This window comes from Tamandua tetradactyla, chromosome 13 (genome assembly GCF_023851605.1).
Source record: "Tamandua tetradactyla isolate mTamTet1 chromosome 13, mTamTet1.pri, whole genome shotgun sequence".
Lineage (NCBI taxonomy): Eukaryota > Metazoa > Chordata > Mammalia > Pilosa > Myrmecophagidae > Tamandua > Tamandua tetradactyla.
The window spans coordinates 35191133-35213429 of NC_135339.1; the positions used below are offsets into that span (position 1 = coordinate 35191133).

A 22297-nucleotide genomic window follows, 5' to 3' on the forward strand; every position below is an offset into this window, starting at 1 on the left:
TTCATAGCCTGTGTTTTCCTTTTTGGAGATTTCACCTGAAAGTAAGTAGAGAGGTTTAATACAGTGAGGCCTAAAGACAAGGCAAGGACATAGCCAACTTGGTTTTACCAAACCACTTTGATTCCCACAATTTTAGGCAACAGAAAGTGAGACTGTTTGTTAGAATTCAGGCATTCCAACAAGCTGAGAAAACTTGACAAAATAAAAAGGTTTGAATTCTGGGGTACAGGGGAAGAGAGACAGTCTTTCCCCAATCGCTCTCAGCACCAAAGAGACCACGGGGCATGCTCCTGAGAAGATGGCTTCCCAGTGCCCAGCTGGCCCAATCCCTCATTCCACCAAAAAACTGGTCACAGCAGCCAGAATCAAAGCTGATTCCCTTCACCTCCCCCATCTTTGGATTTCTTGCATCAGTAGCAACACAGAAACATAACTAGACTTTAAGTTATTAGCCCTTCAAGCCAATTAAAGGGCTATACACCCACTATTTTCTTGGCTGGGACCCCTCCTACCCACCTGTTAGGGCTTCCATTAGCAAAAAAAGAACAGCAATGATGGCGGTGAAAATAAGTTTAGGGAATATCTTCTTAGAAGGCAAGAATTGCGACAACATTTAAAGCAGGAACACATGAAGAAATTAAGATCAAAATCTCTACCACATCAACAAAAGGTACAATGAATATTATATGTTCTACTGTATAATACTTATAATAATTTTTTATGCTATTATTTGATGGGTTCAACCTCCACTCCATGAGGCAGTCTGCACACCTGTGGTTTGTTTGATATCTGACTATAGCATTATTTGTCTTTGTCCTCCAAACTCTTTTAAACCACATGGTATGCATATTTCAGCATCCAGCATTATTAACTCATGACCAACTGTCAGTTGATGGTTATCTAACATATGGGGGCGCCACAAAACGGATCCTTATTTGGGCAAAAGCTCTTGTTTGCATCAATCTGTCCATATTTTCTCTTATGGACAGTTCTTAGAACTTTATTTGGATTATTAGTTGCTGTCAGTGGAAACTCAGAGGCTGCACGTGTGGCAATCAGAAGTTGGGGGAAATAAATCCTTAGCAAGTTAGAGCACTTAGCTGGTATTAAAACCATATCTAGCTTTGTTAGCTGGAAGTAAACTCTCCGTTGCCCTCTCGTGGTGAAACTAAGTGATGCTGTAGGAAGACCAGAAAAACGCAGACAGTAACAGGACAGTTTAATCAAATGCAGGTAAGAACATTCATCCTTGACAGAAACAGCCACAAACCACAACCTTATGTAGTTTTATATGTTTGAGAATTTACATGTAAGCAGCCCTCCTCTGTGGGGGTGGGCGTGGGTGGGTGGGGATGGGGGCGGATGTGGGGGGGAGTCTTATAACAAGGAAATGAAAACTTTGTCTTTTCGGAATACAATGACTTCACTATATTTATAACCATAACTGTTAAATATGTGCCAAATTGATGTTTATGAGATCTATAATCTTAAAAAAAAATCATACCCACGTTTAAAAGTTCCTTCATAACCAAAAATAGACGATGTTCCAACTGGTTTGGAATTATAGGAACCAAGGAAAGAAGTCTGAATAATTCCCTAATATGGAAGAAAAACCAATTTTTTTTTTAAATAGGAAACAGTTTATTTGTTTCTGACAATAGACGACATACGGAAACTTAGAATTTATAGAACCAAGTGTATGTATAGAATCTATCTTTCCATATCCTCCAAGGATAAAGTTTCATAGAATTCTGAATTCCAAATTTAATAATCTGTTACTCAGTGTTTTTATTTAATTTAATTTTTTTAAACTCTATTAAAATTTCTGCTGCACAAACTTGAGACAATTTCCTGCCCAACAGGCCCATCCCCAGGAAGCAAACAAACATGGTATTAAAACATGATCGGCTTAAGAAAAAGCTGGGAGAACGAAGGGAGAAGTTGAGCAAAGTACATGAGAATACAAACTATTTTTCTTCTTTTACCGGTAAACATACCATTTCCCTCTTTTATGTGTCTTCCGTTTAGATAAAAGGCCACTCCTCCAGCCAGCATTAACAAAACTGCTCTGTATTTTTAATATGATTCTAGGGACAGATTAATCGTCACTTGGCTTTCCCAAACTGAACATGGAGGTTTAGTTATTCAACAACAGTTTGGTTTTCTTTGAATTAGTAAAGTTCTTAAAGTAATCTTACTATAAAATTAAACAGCTGTGAGCTCTTTAGCAAAACATGATGATTCTTGTTCTTTGTACTATTGTGCAAATTGAAATACCCTTTCATGTCTTTTTATTCCAAAATGAATTCCCTAGTTAACTTTGTTGAGCTTTAAAAAATAATAAAGAAAATGGGGAGGGTATTTGCTGACCTCTTAAATTCGTCAGCGTTTAAGTACAGGGCGTTTACATAAGGTGTGTACTCAAAGGGCTTTTGTTTCATTCCTATTATTGAATGGAAAATGATATTCTGCTCCAATAGAATGCCAATTCTTGTGTACAGCAAAGCTGTCTGCAAATATTGCAGTGGAGCAAGGCAATCTCATGCCGATTTTGCAGATGGGAAAACTGAAACGTCGCTGAAATGATAAGGAAGTGAGGAACTAAGATGTTCATTGAAGCTGGAATTAAATTTAGAATTTGACTCCTAGCCCAGGACTCTAGCCACGTGAGGGCTCGGGCTGTTTGGAATCAACAGATGAGCAATTTTAAAACATTCTTTTGACATTATTAACCACAGCCTCAGGGCTCAGGGAAGTGGGGGTGGGAGGCGGGGCCTGGAACATAATCCGGGGAGGCTAAGCAGCAGCTCTTGCGAAGTTGCTAATAATATGGATTACTTGATCCATGGAGCCATACATTCTAGGAATATTCAGAGGCTTAATGATTTGCTTTGTATTTTAAACAATGAAAATTCTAGATTCACAGACTAGTGTAGACAGCTCCCTAAAATATGAATCTTGGAAAACGGTTATGGGTTTTTCAAATGGATCTAGAACCAAAGACCACTACTGGAAATTGGTAAATTTACAGACATGTCAGAAGTAAGGACTCTTCCCTTGAGTAGCTTACAGAACGATGGAATTCTAGAGTTTGAAGAGAACTTTACACATCATTTGGTCCAATCCCTCATTTTACACAGCAGCACAGGGAGGCCCAGAGAGTTTGCTACTGGCCCAAAGTCACACAGCAAGCTGCAGAGCTGCGCTGGATTCTTATCTCTATTGGCCACATCAGCTCAGCAGCAGAGCTGCCATTAGGCAACAGATGACGTTTGCAATGGCCCTAAATACCTCCGCCTGGGTCTCTGTAGAGCAAGCACTGTCATCCTAAGACCATGTTACCAAAACACACTTTCCAAGGAACTGCAATTAATACAGTCAACGGGAGCTGACAAGGACATTGCCACTGTGTTCCAATGCCAAAACATACAACTGAAAAAGCTCACTTGGAGTGCTCGGACTGCAGGTCAATCTGGCAGGACTTCTATGCACCACACGCCCAGCTGTTCGCTCCAACCCAAATGTGAGGGACTAAGGGGAAATGCCTGGGAAGACATCAGGGCAGCTTTGGGGCATGTGGCATCAATGCCTGCCACCTGCTTGCTTTTGTTAGGCTGGGTTGCAACACAAAGGGGCCCTCCTCCGGGTGAGGGAAGGCTTTGGGAATTCAGGACCTCTGCGCGCCAGAAGGGATGCATCAGTCTACCTTACCTTCCAGCAGTTAACAAACGCCTTAGAGGTCCCTAATATATCATGTGGTTTCACACCCCTGTGCTTCAGTTCCTGGGCTCTTTCTAACAATACCCTTCCTTTTTCAGCCTTGGTCATTTCTGTGCTGCCTCTTACTTGTTCTCCTAGATGTGCCTTTGTCATCACATCCTCTAAAAAACTTCCCTTCCTTAAGGTCCTGCATCTCCAGCTGGGTGAGGAGCCCTCTGGCAGTAGCTCCTATGTCAAAAGCATGTGTCTCTCCCAGCACTCGCACTCCACACTGAAATGATCTGTATGTGCATCTCTCCCCTCTCCAAACTCAAAAGAGAGTGTGTCTGTCTGGGTCACTGTAGCATCATTATCATGATAGCAGGTGTTTGTTCTAGTTTACTAGCTGCCGGGATGCAATATACCAGCAACGGAGTGGCTTTTAAAGGGGGAATTTAATAAGTTGCTAGTTTACAGTTCTAAGGCCGGTAAAATGTTCCAATTAAACATGTCTATAGAAATGTCCAATCTAAGGCATCCAGGAAAAGACACCTTGGTTCAAGAAGGCTGATGAAGTTCAGGGTTTTCAAATGAAAGGGTACATGGTGAACACAGTCAGTTTCTCTCTCATCTGAAAGGGCACATGGCGAGCATGGCATCATCTGCTAGCTTCTTCTCCTGGCTTCCTATTTCATGAAGCACCCCGGGAGGCATTTTCCTCCTTCATCTCCAAAGGTCGCTGGCTGGTGGACTCTGCTTCTCATGGCTATGTCGTTCTGCTCTGCTCTCTCTGAGTCGCTTTCATTCTCCAAAATGTTTCCTCTTTTATAGGACTCCAGAAACTTATCAAGACCCACCCAAATGGGTGGAGACATGTCGTCACCTAATCCAGTTTAACAACCACTCTTGATTAAATCACACCTCCTGGGAGATGATCTGATTACAGTTTCAAACATACAGTATTGAATAGGGATTATTCTGCCTTTATGAAATGGGATTTAGATTAAAACAGGGCTTTTCTAGGGGACATACATCCTTCCAAACCAGCACAGTGCTCAACAAACATTTCCTGTAGAAATGATTCCCTCTGTATCATTATTGTTCTGAAAGTAGCATCTGGTACTTAAGAGTCTAGCAAATGTTCGTTAACTCTACTATTGATCCCGTTGGTAAAAATAAACACTTCTGCAGAAGACAAGATGGCTGGGCTGTCCTTGGTGGTTCACCTTCCAATCTGTAGCACCTTCCCTTGGTCACAATCACCATTAACATGGGGAAGACATGTACACCCACATTTCAATTTCCATCACGTGACTCTGAGACTCAGCTATTGTCAACCACTTCAGTGTTTAGCAGAAACCTGTCTTGGCTATGAACCCCCCAGAGATCCGATCTGTCTTACCAAGACAACCTCAAACCCACAAGGACCCTGGCTCTCCTGGAGAGCCCCTAAACAGGGAAAAAGTCAGCAACACCCAAGAGAATAAAGTTCCCTGGGGAAGATGGCAGACTGCCTAGTGAGAATTACTTTTTAAAGGAAACTCATCTCTGCTAAAGCTATCTAAAAAATGTGTCTGCAGATGAATGTCTGGGCAAATCTATAATGTAGAGATTAAATTTAAATTCCCATAAAGATTTTTAACAAAGATCAATAAAATAGGAGATTGATCTGCAGTTAAAAGTTCCCAGTAATGGGATAGTCTAGAAATTTCATAAATAATGCTTTTATCTTGATTGCAAAATAATCCCCTGCCACAAAAACAAGGCGAATCAAGGTAGGAAATTGTTCAGTGGGAATTAAAATGTCACACTTTACACAGAAGAAAGCACTGCAATCACCAGGGAAACACACATTGCAAATGTGTTAACACAAAATTACCTATATCACTTAATTATATAAGCGCATAGCTCCTGAGTAACCCATTAGCTAAACATGTTGGGCTGTGGTTGAATATATACATGCAATATTTTTAGCACAGAGGGGATGTAACTATGTCAGGCCTGGCACCATAAAGCCTGAAATGGCAAGTGCTATTAAACTGAGATGCAATCATGTTGAAAAGGAAACATTAACAAATAGCAGACAATTGAGAAGAAAATACAGTGAGCTTGTGTTCTACTACATGTGCTTCCAAAACCCTTATATAACTATTCATTGTCTATTTCGTCTGGCTTGCATCCCGGGTTTGTTCTATGCTATTCTAATTTTATAATAATAAACTGCTATACCAGTTTTATGAAATCACGCACACAGTGAGATTGCAGATGACATTACATCTGGCTATCTTTGCCAGCAAAGGACGTTGTCCTGAAATTAAACATAACCTCATGCAAAATCAGCCACTTCGTTTAAAATGGCCCCTAGAGTGCGTTTCTGGAAAAAAATGTGCCGTCTGTCCTCTCATCTTCAAAATGTTGGTGAAGTCAGTAAAATCTCTGCTGGACACACAAGGTGCACAAAGAAGTAAAAAGCACAGGGGCTTCCAGAGCAGGCAGCAATGCATTCAGTCACAGATGAGGCAAGGCAGCACCTCTCCCTGGGACTCATCTGCCCATTTATCAAAAGGGGATAACATCTATGTCTTGAAAGAATATGACAAAAGATCAAATGAGATAATACTAGACAACATGCTCAGCACAGTATTTGGCATGCATAAGACTAATAAATGGTGGATGTTATTACTATTACCTGCACAGATACACTGAAGTGACATATCACTTCAAGCATGTCCAGAGGCCAGAAGTTCTCTAAACTGGAGGGAGAGTTGCTCTGGAAAACCCGACCCCTCAGAACAGAGACAAGCACCTTGTACAATCCAGGAAAAAGAGTAAATGCATGAAAGCTGTAGGACCATCTGACACAAGCATCTGGCATATCTCCTTGGAGGCTGAACTGCTGTCTACCTAGGCAAAGCCTTCTGATACAGAGGCAATATGTGGATTTTGAAAGGGGAAACGTGTGGTGGTGATAATGGCTTCTATGTTTTGGGCAATTTAAAATCTCAAAGCAAAAAAAGTGAGAAAAAAGGAAATTACCATACAGTAAAGTGTTGCCTAAATAGGATCATGAAAAAAAAAAAAAAAGAAGAGTAAGAGACTATGCTAACTATTTTCATTACCTAAATTAATCTGTTTCTGAAACACACTTGCAGGAGTCCTGCTCAATGTTTAAGTACCTGGGCTCTTGGAAGCACCATGCAAAGGCCTCTCTACATCATCATCGTTTAATAAATAGACAACAAATTGAATGGAATTTAATCCAGTAGGCTAAGAAGAAAGGCAACCTGTTGATTGCAGGATTCCATGTACAGGAAAAACTTTCAGAAAGGTTGAGCCTCTTGGCCTTTCACTAGAACATTCCCATTCATCATATCTCACTTTAAATAAGGCACTATGTAGCAGAAGGGAAAAGCAAACTCTACCTATATGGAAGTAAGGATGGGTCGCTTGGGAGAAAAATAGTAACCATTCAAAAAGAAGGGTGTAAGGTCCTGATTACTGACTGGCCAACTCAAGTCCTGGCTTTGGTTCTAACATTCAATGTTCATTGATTCACTAAATATTTATTGAGTAGTTGTCATATACCGAACATGTGTTATTCCAGCTGGGTATAAAGCAGAGAAGAGACATAGTTCTTGACTTTAAGCAGTTCACATTTTCATTAATTTTAAATAAATATCTTCACTCGCCAGGCCTCCATTCCCTCATCTACAAAATTAGGGTGAATGAGACAAGAAAGCAGGCCATGAACTGGCAGTCCATGGACCAAATCTAGTTTGAAACTTAGTTGATTTAGCATGCATGATTCTGTTTTTTGTTTACACTGACATCGTTTAAAAATTATGATATTTTCACATTGAACTCTGTCCCTGCAGCTTTTCTTAAAGAGTTGGATGATCAGGAAACACTAATGAGGCAGCTGCCCTGTTAGATAGAGCATGGGTGTCTCTTGCTCCCTGATTTCTTGCGCAGGCCTCACCTGTCCTTCTTACTCGAGGCTTCCAGCTGATACCTCTCGGCATCTGAGTCTGTGACCGCTGACCTGAAGGTCTCAGGTTTTTTTCATCTCAATTAAGGCATGAGTGTGAAAGCAAACCAGTGGTGTAAATCAATCACTTCCGGAGAAGAAGCTGAGTCCTTGATGGACCAATATTCTTTACCTAGTGGTCTCGGATAAAAGGCAGCAGGATCCTGAAATGGTATATTCCTTCTTAAAAGTCGCCCAAAACTTCATTATCTACATATCTATTTGGGTTCAGGTAGGAGGAAGGCAAAGAAGTAGACCAAGTGACACTTAGAGAGGTCTTACATCCTATGTGTTCCCTCTTTGCAGGTGTCCAGGAAGGAAAGGACATTTCAGTGTAAGGATGCCAGACCTGATCGCTTTATTCTTAAAGACGAATGGCCCAGGCCTGATTCCTGGAAGATCTGCTTTGAAAATGGTATCAGAAACTCGGTCATCTCAGCTGCAACTCAAACTGTATTTGCTCTTCAATCATTTTTAGACTCTCCGCACTCCAAAAATGCTTCTTGATGGTTGCTAGGCAACTATTGTTGAATACATGCAAGAGGAATTAATTGTGTGAATATTTTCAAAAACAGGGGCAAAATTGTTTAAAACTGAGGACACTGCTATATCTAAAATAAGACATTTCCTCCTTAGGCAGCTGCCCAGAATAGAGCCACTGCAGGCTGCCGGCTCCTGTATGTCAGGGGACAAGATGATTCACCAAAAATTACTGATGTACATTTCCCTGACTTCTGTATTCTCTTCAGTCCCTCTCAGATATGTAAGTAGCCCAGCATAAAGCAAAACCTCACATGCAGGCTAACAGGGATGCATCTTATTTAATATTTTCTGCTTTTCCTGTCGTGTGGTTCCTTACTAACCGCATTTTTCCTGACATGTGTATTTCATATGGGCACATCCTTAGGACGGCGCAACTTGTGGCTTGTCAATTATTACATCTAGCTTCAGAACCCACTAAACTTATCACAGAGCCATCATCCCTTTCTCTGACCCAAATGAAAATGTTGAAACTCTTCTATTTTCCACATCAAAGACTGAGCTTTCCGTTGATGCCAAACGCCTGTAAATGCAGATTTCATTTTATAATGTGTTTTCCCCGTACTTTTTTAAAAATAAACATTCCAATGTCATGATCAAGCCACAAATGCACAGACTTCTGTAAATTGAGTCAAACTTCTAAGTAGAATCTGTGGCAAGGGGATCTCCCTTCTTTGTTGGACATAAAGTGGAGAAAAATAATTTTCCATCAGGATGGAGCCCTAAGGACAAACTAGGCTCATGATGTCCTCTCTACACAAAATGCTTCACATGGATGAACGGTTTCCTCATCTGTAAAATGGGGATAATAATTCAGGGCCCAGAACAGTGCCTGGAACATGATAAATGGTATATAAGTAATAGTGATTATTATTATTATCATTATTATTTCTGGGTATTGGGATGCTACATTTGTCTTCCCACTATTTCCTGGCCATACATACTCATTTTGGTTAATTCTATTTAAAAATTATGTTTTCTCTATGAAATCACTTTGGGAAAATACTGAGGATAATTAATCATCCGCAGCCAAACAGAGGTTGGTATCAGAGATAAAAAATACATTCAATCAACATGATTCTCAATTTTGAAGCTGACTTTTGGAAAGTCATAGAGACAAGAGAAGGGCATACCATTTCTGGAACTAAGAGCAGCCTGTGTGATGGAGTACAAGGGATGGGAAGAAGAGGATAAAAATGGAGTAGGAACAACATCTTTTGTTTGTTTGTTTTATTTATTTATGTATTTATATTTTGCATGGGCAGGCACTGGGAATCGAACCCGGGTCCCTGGTATGGCAGGCAAGAACTCTACCTGCTGAGCCACCGCGGCCCACCCAACAACATTGTTTTGCTCTGGAATATCCTGGACAGGTAAATGGGCCTCTCTATACACCTACTGCCACCATAAACTGTTCCATGAAATATTCTGGAGAGCAGATGGAGGTCAGCAAATCTCCCTTGATGTAGGTCAGTGACGGGATACATTATAAATCTCTAAAAAAGAGTTTTAAACCAGCCACTGTGCCCCGAGCTTTAGATGTAGCACTTATTTTCCTATCAGGTAGGGTAGCATTATTATCAGGGTAAAAATTAGAAAGCTGAGCCTTAGAGAGAGTAAATGATTGCCCCAGGTGCACACAGGTAGTAAGGAACAGTGCATGGAGACTGAGACTCATGAGCAGGTGCCTCCAAAGCCTGACATCTTAACTCTATGCTACCTGCTTCTAAGAGCAGCCGGCCCCAGGACCCTACCAGGAAACAGACCTTCCAGTTATCTGAGGCTAGAGGGCCACGGAGGAGAGAGGTGGTAAAGCAGAACGCAGGGACAAGTGGCACACACTTAACATATTATTGCTCATTCGATACTGTAAACTAGTATTTTTGTACTCACATAACTCCTTCAAACTAAGAAAGAAAAAAGCCCGAGCTCATTCATCCTTCTCCCCGTCCCAAACATCACTGAAGGAAACTCTCTAATATAAGAGTTAAATATAATAGTAAGTTAAATATAATACCAGAATTAAGAAATATTTCAACAAATATTTCCTGGGTACCTATTAAGCTTTACGTTGGCCACCAAAGAAACGTGAGGCAGGTCTCTTGTTTTACAGGGACTTAAAGTTGAGTTTGTTTGCTGGAGGCTTAGAGTTGACACATCCCTTTGGCATTTACTGGTCCTCAGGGGGCCCAGGCTACACACAGGACACAGAGGTGCCCACAGCATCCCTCATCTTTACTCTCACCAAGCTAAGGTTCGAATATGGGAAAGAGAGAACCTCGGAGAAGCCTGATGGATGCTACCAAAGGGGAAGAGAAGAGTTCTGGGGACTTCAGGGGCTCCTGAACTCAATTAGAACCATCGGGGAAGGCCTCTCTGAAGAAGTGATGCTTCATTGAGAGCTGAGGGATGGGGGTGGGGTGAGGGGGACTGGCGAGTTTGAGGGGTGATCGGGTGACAGGAGGGTCTCTTTTCCTGGAAGGACATATTTAGATACAAGGGAGAGAAAAAAGGAGTTTAAGAAACTGGAAAAAGTCCCATGTGGCTGTGCAGCATGGAGTAAAGGGAGGAGGCGCTGTCTTCCCACCAGATGCCGGGAGACAGAGCCATCATTTTGAGGGTGACCTTCCTTGGGCCTCCAGAAGACCAATGGCGGGGTTCAAGGGGCTGGGGGAGGACTTGCGGCAGGCTGGGTTTCCAAGGATGGGTAGGAGAGACAGAGGGAGGAAGAGAGGAGACCCCGACTCTGTTTCCCTCCCTGATCTTTCATCCTGTCCTATGGATGCAGGGTGACACTAACCGTGGCTGCTCGCCCTGCCAAGAGCCTGGAGCTCCAGCGCCCTGTCGCGGTGACACAGCTGCTCACACGCACTCATCAGCCTTGGCGATAAAGGGCTCACAAGTCCTCCTTTCATTCCCCACCGGCCATTCTCAGCTCCTGCTGGGGGCTGAAGTTGCCTGCTTTACTCTGCAATTCTTCATTTATTCATTTCCAGCTAGCAAACAATTTTTAATTAGCCAGCTCTTTATTGAGGATGTGGAGCAGATTATTAACTAGGTGCATCTTCGGGTCTTTAAAAAGAGTGAAAAAGACATAATCGATCTGCGTGTGATGTTTAGGGGTTTAATGGGTATTAGTCAACAGATTTAGGGCAAATCTCATCAAGCTCCATTTTTAAATCCTGACTCAACTGACAATCCCACAAGGGAGGAGGGAAGAGTATGAGATATTAGTCACTGGTGAAACTCGCCAGTCCCTCAATTACATGAGTTCCAATAAAATATTCAAAGGAATATTTAAAAAAATGTGTCATCCTCTCTGTCTGCTGAACCCGACAAGAAAGAATCACTAAGCTCTATCAAAGTACGTAGATACTGTTATATCTGTTTATTTAATTACAAGGCCCCTCCCCCACTAGAACGTGAGTGCTCTGAGGTCAGTACTGTGTTATTTTCTTTATCCCACTATCGCTATAGCCTTACACAGGGTTTGATGCATAGGAGAACATCAATAAATGTTAGCCAGAAAAATAAATGAACAAGTTGAAAGTCTGCACTGCCTTTATCTTCTAATACATAATATAGGCAACTGGGGGCACAAAGAGCCAACTCAGCTCCCAGTGAGATGGAGGAAAAGGCCTGCAGGTCACCCAGTTTGGCAATCCCACCGTGTTGTCCTTGCCACAAGACTGAGGGCAGGTCCTCAGCATGAGTCTCACTCCACTCATGGGAACATCACTTAGAATCTGGACCCAAATGAAGGGGATGAGAGAAGGAGACAAATGAGTGGTGTCAACATCTTATTAGAAAGTCAATCCTTTAGTAGTAACTCAAGATATTTCTCTATTATCTGTTCTGGTCTGATGGTCATGTCAGAATTTGCAAGGCCAGATACAAATAGTTCTTGAGCGTCTACTCAGTGAAAGCCACTTTGAAATATCTTTACCGAAATATTTTAGAAAACCTTCCAATTTGTCAGAGTTAAAAATGCAAGCGAGCTTTTCTCTTGCTTCAACTCCAATGGCCTGCTTGATTATGTGTACAAAACTTGAAGGACTTAAATACCTAGAAGTGCTATGATATGGTCACAAGGTACACTCATACTCGTCAGCCTGCAGAGACTCCATGAGGATTGATTTGTGCTTAGAATGTTTGTCCAATTACAGACAACAATTACAGGTCTGCTGTAATACCTAGCAGCTACTGCAGGAAGTACACAAGCAAACACAGGTCATCCAGCTAATTTCAAGGCAACAGATGCCAACTGTGGAAACAGTAGTAAGACCACAGCTTAAGTCCAAATGCCCAAGCTTGTTAAGGGGAAATCTATCATGAATAAAGTCAGAAAAACAGATCCAGATCACTGTTTCAAAAGGCTACCAGAATGAATCTATAATCTCTACCCCCTACCCCCCAAAATACTCTCTTTAAAGATATCCCCATAAATCTGCCCATAATGCCATCACTCAATTCTATGGACAAGTGAAAGAGGCTCCTTTTACTGTGAGATGTGTTACAGTAAAAATAAGGCACAAATGAATCACAAAGAGTAAGATCAGAACTGTGTGGGAAACACTGTGATAGATCACACATCTCATTAAATATAATTTCATGTGATCCGCAACTGAAGTGCCCTGTTTAATTGATTTATATACACTTTAGGAAGCTTTTACTGTTCAGAATGTAATTATATACTTTATAATTGAGTACACAGTTGATTAATTACAATAGTTCTATTAAAAGCTGGATATCAGGCTCATGGTCAGAAACCTACCCTCTCCATCTTTAAAGCATTGTTTCTACAAATGATGGTTTACAAAAATGAATTATAATTGACCTACAAGTTTTCTACTTACAGCACCATTTCTATTGGGGCTTATATATTGCAATCATGTGCCTATTTTTTCTTTGGATTATTGTCTATACCTAAGTATCTTCAGTACAGGGTCATTCTCAGTACTTTGAAAGTTCTTTACAAGTAATTTCAGAACAGGGTAAGAAGAGTGATACCAATGATAATTTGCATGTAGTCGGAACTCAGTCAGTATCTACCCATGGAGATGTTTCTGGATTCCTTCAATTCATGATTTGGTAGCTTTTGTCCTCTTTAAGGAGAACAATGGGAAGTTAATCTCCTTTCTTAAAGGAAAAAAAATCAGAAACATAATTTTGTCACATCTCCTTCAAAGGAATTTCTTTTTTAGCTTCTTATCCATTCAAAGCTGCTTAAGATATGGTAGTCGACATCAATCAGGAAACATTTGACCCAAAGAGATAAAGTCTGGAGGTATGATCGTTTGATGAATGGCTTGCCCTTATCAGCTTGTAATTGCTATTATAAACCCAACAGAAAGGTTCCTTTCCACTCTCATTTCTGAAATAAACCTCAAAGAAAAAGGGGTGGTGGTATCACATTGAGCATGTGCAGTACACTGGCTGCCACAAAGAGAACAGGTGTTGCACTGGTCAAAATAAGAGTCTCTTAAGTTCTACATTTTATAGCCTGTGACATACTTTCACATACATTATTTCCTTTCATCCCCACAGCAATCTTTTTCTGGTTTGTGACTCTTATCATGGCCTGCAATTCTGTGTGTGTGTGTGTATATATATATATATATACAAATATATATATATATTTGTTTACTTGATTTTTACCCATATCCCTAGAGAGGGCAGGGGAATTTTGTCTGTTTAATTCATGAAAGTTTACTCAGGGCCTAAAATCTAATGTGGTATCTTCGGCGCATGCTAGGTTCTCCCTAAATATTTGTTGAATTGATGAATGGCAGCCTCAGCTGAAAGATGATTAGATAGATGGCTGTATGAGCCACTCTGTGTGCTGAGCGGATTATTTTTTTAATGCAATTTTATTGAGATATATTCACATACCATATAATCACCCAATGTATACAATCAATGGTTCCCAGTATCATCATATTGTTGTGCATTCATCATCACAACAGATTTTTTACCATTTTCGTTACTCCATAAACAATAGGAAAAAAAAAAAAAGAATATCCCAAACATCCCATACCCCTATCTCCTCTATTATTTATTTCTTTTTGTCTTTATTTTCTTACCGATCTATCCATGCTTTGGATAAAGGGAGTATCAGTCACAAGGTTTTCACAATCACACGGTCACACTGTAAAAGCTCTATAGTTATACAATCATCTTCAAGAATCAAGGCTACTGGATTACAGTTCAATGGTTTCAGGCACTTCCCCCCAGCAACTCCGAAACACCAAAAACTGAAAAGGGATACTTATATACTATGTAAGAATACCTTCCAGAATGACCTCTCAACTGTATTTGAAATCTCTTAGCCATTGAAACTTTATTTTGTTTCATTCTTTTGGTCAAGAATGGTTTTCCAATCCCATGATGGGATTGGCCAAGCTCATCCTCAGAAGTCCTGTCCCACATTGCCAGGGAGATTTAAACCCCTAGGAGTCATGTCCTACGTAGCGGGGGAGGGAAGTGAGTTTACCTACTGAGTACAGAGAGGCCACATCTGAACCACAAAAAAGTTCACTGGGGGTAACTCTTAGGCATAATTATAAGTAGTTTAAGCTTCTACTTTGCAGGCATAAGTTTTACAAGGGCAAGCCCCAAGATCGAGGGCTTGACCTATTAAATTGGTAGTCTCCAATGACTGGGAGAATATCAGGTCGTCCCCAGGTGGGGAAGTTAATATCTCAACACCTTTCACCAGTCCTTCAAGGAAAATTTGCAAATACTTTTTATTATCTTCTGCCCAGAATACTCTGGGACATACTGGGACATCACTCTAACCTGTACAAACCAAATCTCACTCCCTATTCAAGGTTACATGTACTTAAGTTGTCTGAATAAACTGACCATACAAGTTAAATTGGATAGTGTGCTACAGAAAATATAAATTTTGCATCAAATAAACATCCCTTCCTTTGGCTCGCCCATAAGTTCAAGTTTTAAAATACAGTCAATATCATCCTTTACCCTTTAGTTTGATTTATACTTAGTCCCAACCAGATCAGCTTCATTCATATCTTCAACTGAAGCCTGATCTCTTTTTCAGCTTTTTAAAAAGTTGCTGTATGGGGTAATGCTGACTTCATAGCAGCAGTGCTGTAGCTCTGATTCACAGGAGTCACACAGATACTCAAAGTTCCAGGGAACAACCAGTTTATCCACAAAGAGCTCAGCATCTCAGAATTTAGAAATAACTGTTATAGCTCTGGAATAGATGTGACTGCCGTAAGAGCCTACAATCTAGTAACCTTTACAATAAGCCTTCCCCTGATAACCTGTGCTCTCGAATTCAATTCTTAGAGTTTGCACATTGTAGTTAGTCCATACTAATGAGGCATTATAATATCTGTCTTTTTGTTCCTGATTAATTTCACTCAATATACTGTCCTAAAGTTCCAGTTACCTAGTTCCTTGCCTCACAACCTCATTCCTTCTTGCAGCTGCTCATTATTACATTATTCCTAAACACCACAGTTGCCCCTTCCATTCCTTAGTCGATTTACCTTAGGCCACCTCCATCCATAGCAAATTGTGAAGACTGCAGCTGTAAACATCAGTGTGCAAATGTCCATTTGTGTCCCTGATGAGTGGATTATTATTCCCATTTTATAACTAAGGAAACTGAGGCTTGAGTTTAAGCCACTGGTTTTATGTATGGATGTTGCCTAAGATGCTAAGAAGCCTTCATTCAAGAAGGAAAAGGGGGAGAGGCAGGGGAAAGGACACCACCAGCTCCATGTGTGTGACCATGATGCCAACTACTACTATGATTTATTTCAAGACTACTGTGCCAGGTGCTGTGCTAAACACTTTCCATACCTTATCTTGTCCAATACTTATGAAGACTGGGAAGCAGGTGCTATTACTCTTGTATATGAGATGAGAAAACTCAGAGATGGTAATTAAGTTAAACAACCACCACAACAGAAATTTCAAGGAAGCAGATCAAGCATTTGGAAAGCCTGGTGGCTAATTTTACTATCTGAAGGTGGGTAGACAACAGCAATGGCAATGTAGGATACCCTGATTTCTGACAGCCACAAGAGGCCTCAGGCTCAGCATCCCATCCCTAGAACACAAGAGGGGCAGTAGTTGAACCAAGCACTGGTCCTTCCAGACTCTGTAATTAACATATTTTTTTCCGTAAGTCCCAATAACACAGTTTCTACATCCGTGACAAAAGGCTCATAATATTTCCCTCCAGCCACTCAGAGGACTCTTGGAGGACCTAAAGGATCACATTTACCAGCCAAATGCTACTGTGACAACTTGGAAGGGCAGGGATATGGCTGTGAAAAATCATCCTCTCATAGCACTTAAAAAAGATGACTAAAAATGGAAAATTTACAGAGATAGAAAGCTGATTAGAGTTTACTGGGGAATAAAGAGATGATGGGGGAGAGAAAGGTGAGTGTTTGCTTCTTAAAAAGAAAAGGGAAATCAAACAGTTTTAAGAGGCAGGGTTGTGGGAGGGGGAGGCAGGAAGCATCCTTAAGTTTCTCCTTAAGAATGACCCAACTGTTCCAAAGATTTTTCAGGATTAATTTCAAAATTCAGGTTGCCTTCTCTTCTCTTGATTACTATACATCTCATCATACTTCATTCTATTCAGAGTTGCAGCTTTCTTGTCCTTCCTTGTTCACCTTTTTAATTTTCTGTTTCGAACTAGAGTCTGTTTTTTTTTCTGACTTGACCATCTGCTGTAAACCCCCAGTCCCTTCCTCTTCCCAAATCAAGCTTAAATTCACCAACCCTGTTTAGCTGTTCAGAACTGCATTTTTCTGGTATAAGACTACACCTCAAAATGTAGCAATGACCTGCTCACATGTATAAATATGGTGTTGGTTGAGCTGATGTGAGCAGGGGTGAAGTACATGGATACCATACACATGGAATGCTGAAGACAGCAATACTTCTTTCTGGGCTGGTCAATTAGGTACCACGAATGATAGCCTAAGGAGGCACCTGGTGAAGAGCTCCCTAACTCAGATTTAAGGAGCAAACCTTAAATTTTTATTCAACAGTCTGGACTGTTGAATATTTTCACAAGTATTTTGCTTCTTAAAAAATCTCACTGTCTGTGAACAAAGCACTTCCAAAGGGAAGTGTTGTTTTAATGAACAGATAAGGGTTATCCATAGCCAGGGGCCTGAGTTTGCCAATATCAATGGACAACTTCAATACTCAAAACAGTTTTATTTGAAGGACTGATCACCTACCACCAGGTGCTCTGGAAGGGACAGAAAGTCAGTAGCACGGGCTCAGTGAGGTCTGCCTAGCACTCCAGTTCACAGGAGATCTCTGTGGATTATTCTCATGGAGGGCTTTTTGTTTGTCTCTAATTTAATTTTTTTCTTTTCATGGGCAGGTATCAGAAATTGAACTCGGGTCTCTGGCACTGCAGGTGAGAAGTCTGCCACTGAACCACTGTGGCCCACCCACATTTGTCTTTAATTTAAATTTTGAATCCATTTCCTTGCCAGAAAGTATGTTCCCAGATCCCTTCTGCCATCTCAGCTCTTTATAAGACCCAGGGGATATCTGCCCATGAAAAGCTCACTGGCTTTAATATTCACTTGTTGAGGGAACAAACAAGTGAGGGATCATGAATGGTTGCTGTGAGGTGCAAATTAAGGGAGGGGTTTTCAAAGGACCCCATGCCCTAGGAGTTAAAATAAAGAAAGGGTGCCTCTCTGCTAGAAATCCATATGCTGCCTAGATAACCTCCTGAATAAAATGAGCTTTAGAATCTCAAGAAGCTGATATATGGAGGATCTTAGAACATATATAGCCCAGCCCAGTAGAATATATGGCAAACTTAACTGTATAAACTCTGCTCATATCCCAAAGAATTAATCGTATTTCAGAAAAGGAGGAGAAAGTGGTGGTGGGGGTGGAGTAAGAATCACCCTGGGGCTTTTTATTTATTTATTTATTTTGCATGGGCAGACACCGGGAATTGAACTCGGGTCTCCGGCATGGCAGGCATGAACACTGCCACTGAGTCACCGTGGCCCGCCTGCCCTGAGGCTTTTTAAAGCCACTAAAATGGTCATAAAATGTGAAATTTACAAAAATTGAAAAGTGCCATGTGATATTAGATCTTACGTCTACCAAAAGGAGAAATTTATAAATCATTAATAACTTCCCCTCTCTGACTCCTCTCTAAGTTGTACCCTCTCCCAATTACTGTGATTGTGCTGATGATGTTTCTTAAAGACCCCGCTATAAAATATATGGACTAATTGCTGAACAGAACCAGGCAGCTATTAACACGCCTTTCAGTCATACTCTATTATGTCTATGTTGATTGGGGTTTTACAGCTCCAACTCCTGCCTTGAAATGCTGAAATAAATTAACTCCTTTATTTAGACATAAACATCACATCACACTCCAGAAGGGGCCAGAATGGACATTTCTGAATCACACATTCAATCCTGGGTGAAGAGCGATACATCTTAGTAAATATCACTAACCATAATCTGGGTTGGCCAATTTCAGAAAGCCATGCCTCTGACCGAGTCATATTTATAGAAAATGAAATTTGAGTTTCTAATTATGCCAACGTTGTCTCTTATATTTGAATGTTACATAGATTCCAGAACATGTTTACAGAATATCCCCATATTTCCAAATAAATACACAAAAGAAGTTCTGCAATATACACATTGTAAAGATGACTTTGCGTTCACCAAGTTATTCCCAGATGTTTCACATTCTGAATTTCTCAATAAATGAATAACATGTTTGAAAAACAAACACGAGCTGACAGTATTTAGTCTGAGTTTTTAAAATGGTATAGCATGTGTAGCTCAAAACAAATTCCAATAACGGTATTTCACTATCAGCAGTTATTAGAGAATTCAGAACGAGCTCTTAAAAATGTAGTCCTGAGGTTGATTTTTAATTGTTTTAGGTTTCTCACAACCACACGGCAGCCACAATTCTTATCTTCTATCTTCTGAGTGTATATAGATATATATTCATGTGACAAACCCATGATCCCAGTTCACTGCCACAAGTGCTCATTAACAAGCATCACAGCCCCACAGTCAGCTCTGCGAGCTTTGAACCAGTGCCAGAACGAGGCTCCAGCAAATGGCAGCCTGGCCTTTTCACTCCTTCCATTTTTTACATTAAAAAAAAAAAAAAAGCAGAAAACTCCCAATAACTGCTCCTTTCACACCTTTTATCTCCTTTATGAATTCGTAATATCCACTCATTAAATCTCAAACTTTGCTACATTCTTATGTAATGCTTAATTCTCTTCTCTGGTGTTGGCTTGTGAAATGTCTTTAATTAAAAAAACTAAAAGCACTCTAAATCTGGATGGCAGACTCATTTCCAGGGCATTCAGGCATGTTGTCTAATTTTAAAACTCTGACAGGATACATGTAAATTTATGCAAGTTTCATAAAAGTCACAATTTCCTCCTTGAATTCAAGCTAAAGAAAATGCCCCCAAGCTCTTTTCAAAGCTGTTTGTTTTACTGGAGAGCTCATTTCACCCATTGTGTTAGAGGTGATTATTCTAAAAAATATCCAGTGTCAGAGTCCCATCAATCCCACTAAGAATTAAGGAGTTAAATTTCTTGACTATTGATCAAAAAGGCTCTTTGATCACCATTTTATGCCTCTTAAATACAGGTGGGGGGAGGGAGAGGAAAATATTATCATGCAAATTGTTTTGGTTGACAGTAATTAAGAAATTATATGTTAAGAAAATCAGTAATGTTCACATGAGTCATTAATGTGTTTTCATTCTTTGTAAAACTTTCTGGCACGCCCTTCCTTTCTTGCTTTAAATAAGCAAGGACTGGAAAATATGCATAGTATTTGGAACCCAGGGGAGTGACATATTAATTCAAAGTTTGCTTGGAAGTGTAGCTTTGCGGAAACTGAAATGTGTTCCCATCCTTTTCATCTCTACCACCCTTTATCCAAGATGTTTCTCTGTAATGTTGGGGTAGCTTCTTTGGGATACGTGAGGCTGGGGTAGTCTGGGAACTGGGCTTCTCTGCCCAGCAGAGGGTCACAGCTAAAAGGTATAGTGCTTAGGAAATCTACAAAAACAAAACAAAACACACACACAACTGGGGAATAAGAATCAGCCCCAGCATGGGCCATCTACAAGTCCTTGGCTAATTCTGTTGTATCCCAGAAGCAAATCTTCCCTCTGAATTAAACTTTCGCCCAAGTTTGTTTTGGAAAGGTCTTAAATCCACAGGAAAGAGACCAAAAGTACATGATCGAAGACTGAGATAGGTTCCCAAACGGCTGGGACACCTTCAAATGAACTCAGGTTAACTAACAAATCGCAGATCCCTAAAAGAGCACAAACTAAAATTACATTTGTTTTTATTGAAAGACAGCCTCAAGTGCTGACATGCAGTGTATGATATGTGATACATAATAATACTCCGAAACCAGTTCTGACATAACATCTCCAGCGGCCTAATAGCCACAAATGATTGCTTTAGTTAAGAACTAGCCAGAAGCAAAATACATCCATGTAAAAGAAGCTTGAACCATAAATACCTCAACAATATTTTATGTCACTTTGTAAAAGTTAAAGGAGCCCTGTAATAATTAACAACAAAAATGCCATGTTCCTTACTATTGTATGGTGGTTGTGAAAGGTGATTTCAAAGTCCCAAGGCTGCCAATGCCGTAAATTATGCAGGCACCAAGAAGCATTAAGGAGAAATAATGGCAATTTAAACGAAGGCTGACGTAATTCATGATAAACAGTCGTTGGAAAATATTACAATGTTGTCTTTTTTTGAGTGGGTTTAATCAGAAGAATGTGACCATATTCTAACATAAACCACTTCTCTTTTCCATTGTGCTAGCACTTGGAATGTTGGCACTCACCCTCGATGCAAGGTTCTTATTCACAATAATTGCTGAATCCAGAGCTCCAACACCTCCAGGGAACCTAACAATGTAAATTTGGTCTTCTGATTGATGGAAGGAGCTTCCAAGACAAAGCACAAAAGCTCTGGCCCGCTTGGTGGTCCAAAAGAGGGACGGAAATTTGAGACACACAGTGCCAGGATGCCTTAAAAAAGATGGCTAAGTAATACAAACAGTGAAGAATTACTTTACTGTCACATCTAACAGAGCCTTGAAATGTGGTTTATAAATCCAGCAGCTGTCCCGATAAAAGGAAATCTTTTTCATAGATTGTGCTGGGTGAACTGTAAATATAGCTGCACAATAAGGAGCAAATAAGAAGAGGAAGCCCAATCCTGCCAAGTTTCATTAATGCAAAATATCATCAGGTCAAGATCATAAGACAAGATCCCAACATAAGGTCACCAAGCAGATGTTTATATCTGAACACACCAAAAAGGTTACCTTTAATATAGGGGTGAGGGTGGGAATTCTGGGCAGAAAAGCTGATTGGGGGCAGACTCCTTTAAAAAAAAAAAAAAAAAAAGCTCAATAACACATCCCATGCCAAGATGGAGCCTGGGCAATATTTACCTTCCTGGAATTCACCCAGTCTCGGGGAATATAAAAAGAATAATGATATTGCTATTATAACTGCTAAGCTTTCCGATGTAGAGTGAATTTAAAAGTCTTTAAGCCAACTATTGATTATCTGTGTTGACAAAGGAAAGGCCAAGATAAAATAAAACAGAAAACCCAATAGCTTATTTTTTCCACTGGTTTCTCTTTCATTCATGATCCATTCTTTCCAAGGGCTGCAGAAATGATTTAAAGAGCAGTAGAAATGATTTCATTTTTCTCTTCCTCTCGTTTTCTTTGCCAATCTTCGGGTGGAGGTGCTAATGAGCTGGAATACACTCCAGGGAAGGGATAGGAGAGGGCGCACTGCCCAGGGAGTAAGGGAATTGGGTCATCTACCTAGTGGGACCCTGTCCCTGATAATCAAAAATTAACTGCCACTTTCCAAAGATCATTTAAATATGTCTATTATATTGCAAAACAGCCTATTTTTGACTCTGGATCTCTTCTTCCAATTGAATCTATTTAAAGAGTCCTCGA

At 40.4% G+C, this 22297-nt stretch overlaps 1 protein-coding gene and 1 long non-coding RNA gene across 4 annotated transcripts in view; one reads left to right on the top strand and one right to left on the bottom strand.

The window, feature by feature from the left end:
* ARID5B (AT-rich interaction domain 5B) overlaps positions 1-22297 on the bottom strand; it is a 180196-nt gene that overhangs the window by 52491 nt on the left and 105408 nt on the right. The gene's annotated exons all lie outside the window — the stretch shown is intronic.
* On the top strand, positions 952-8441 carry LOC143653860 (uncharacterized). The gene is made up of 3 exons (XR_013161569.1): positions 952-1233; positions 8033-8141; positions 8363-8441. It is a non-coding gene; the product is annotated as an uncharacterized LOC143653860 (long non-coding RNA).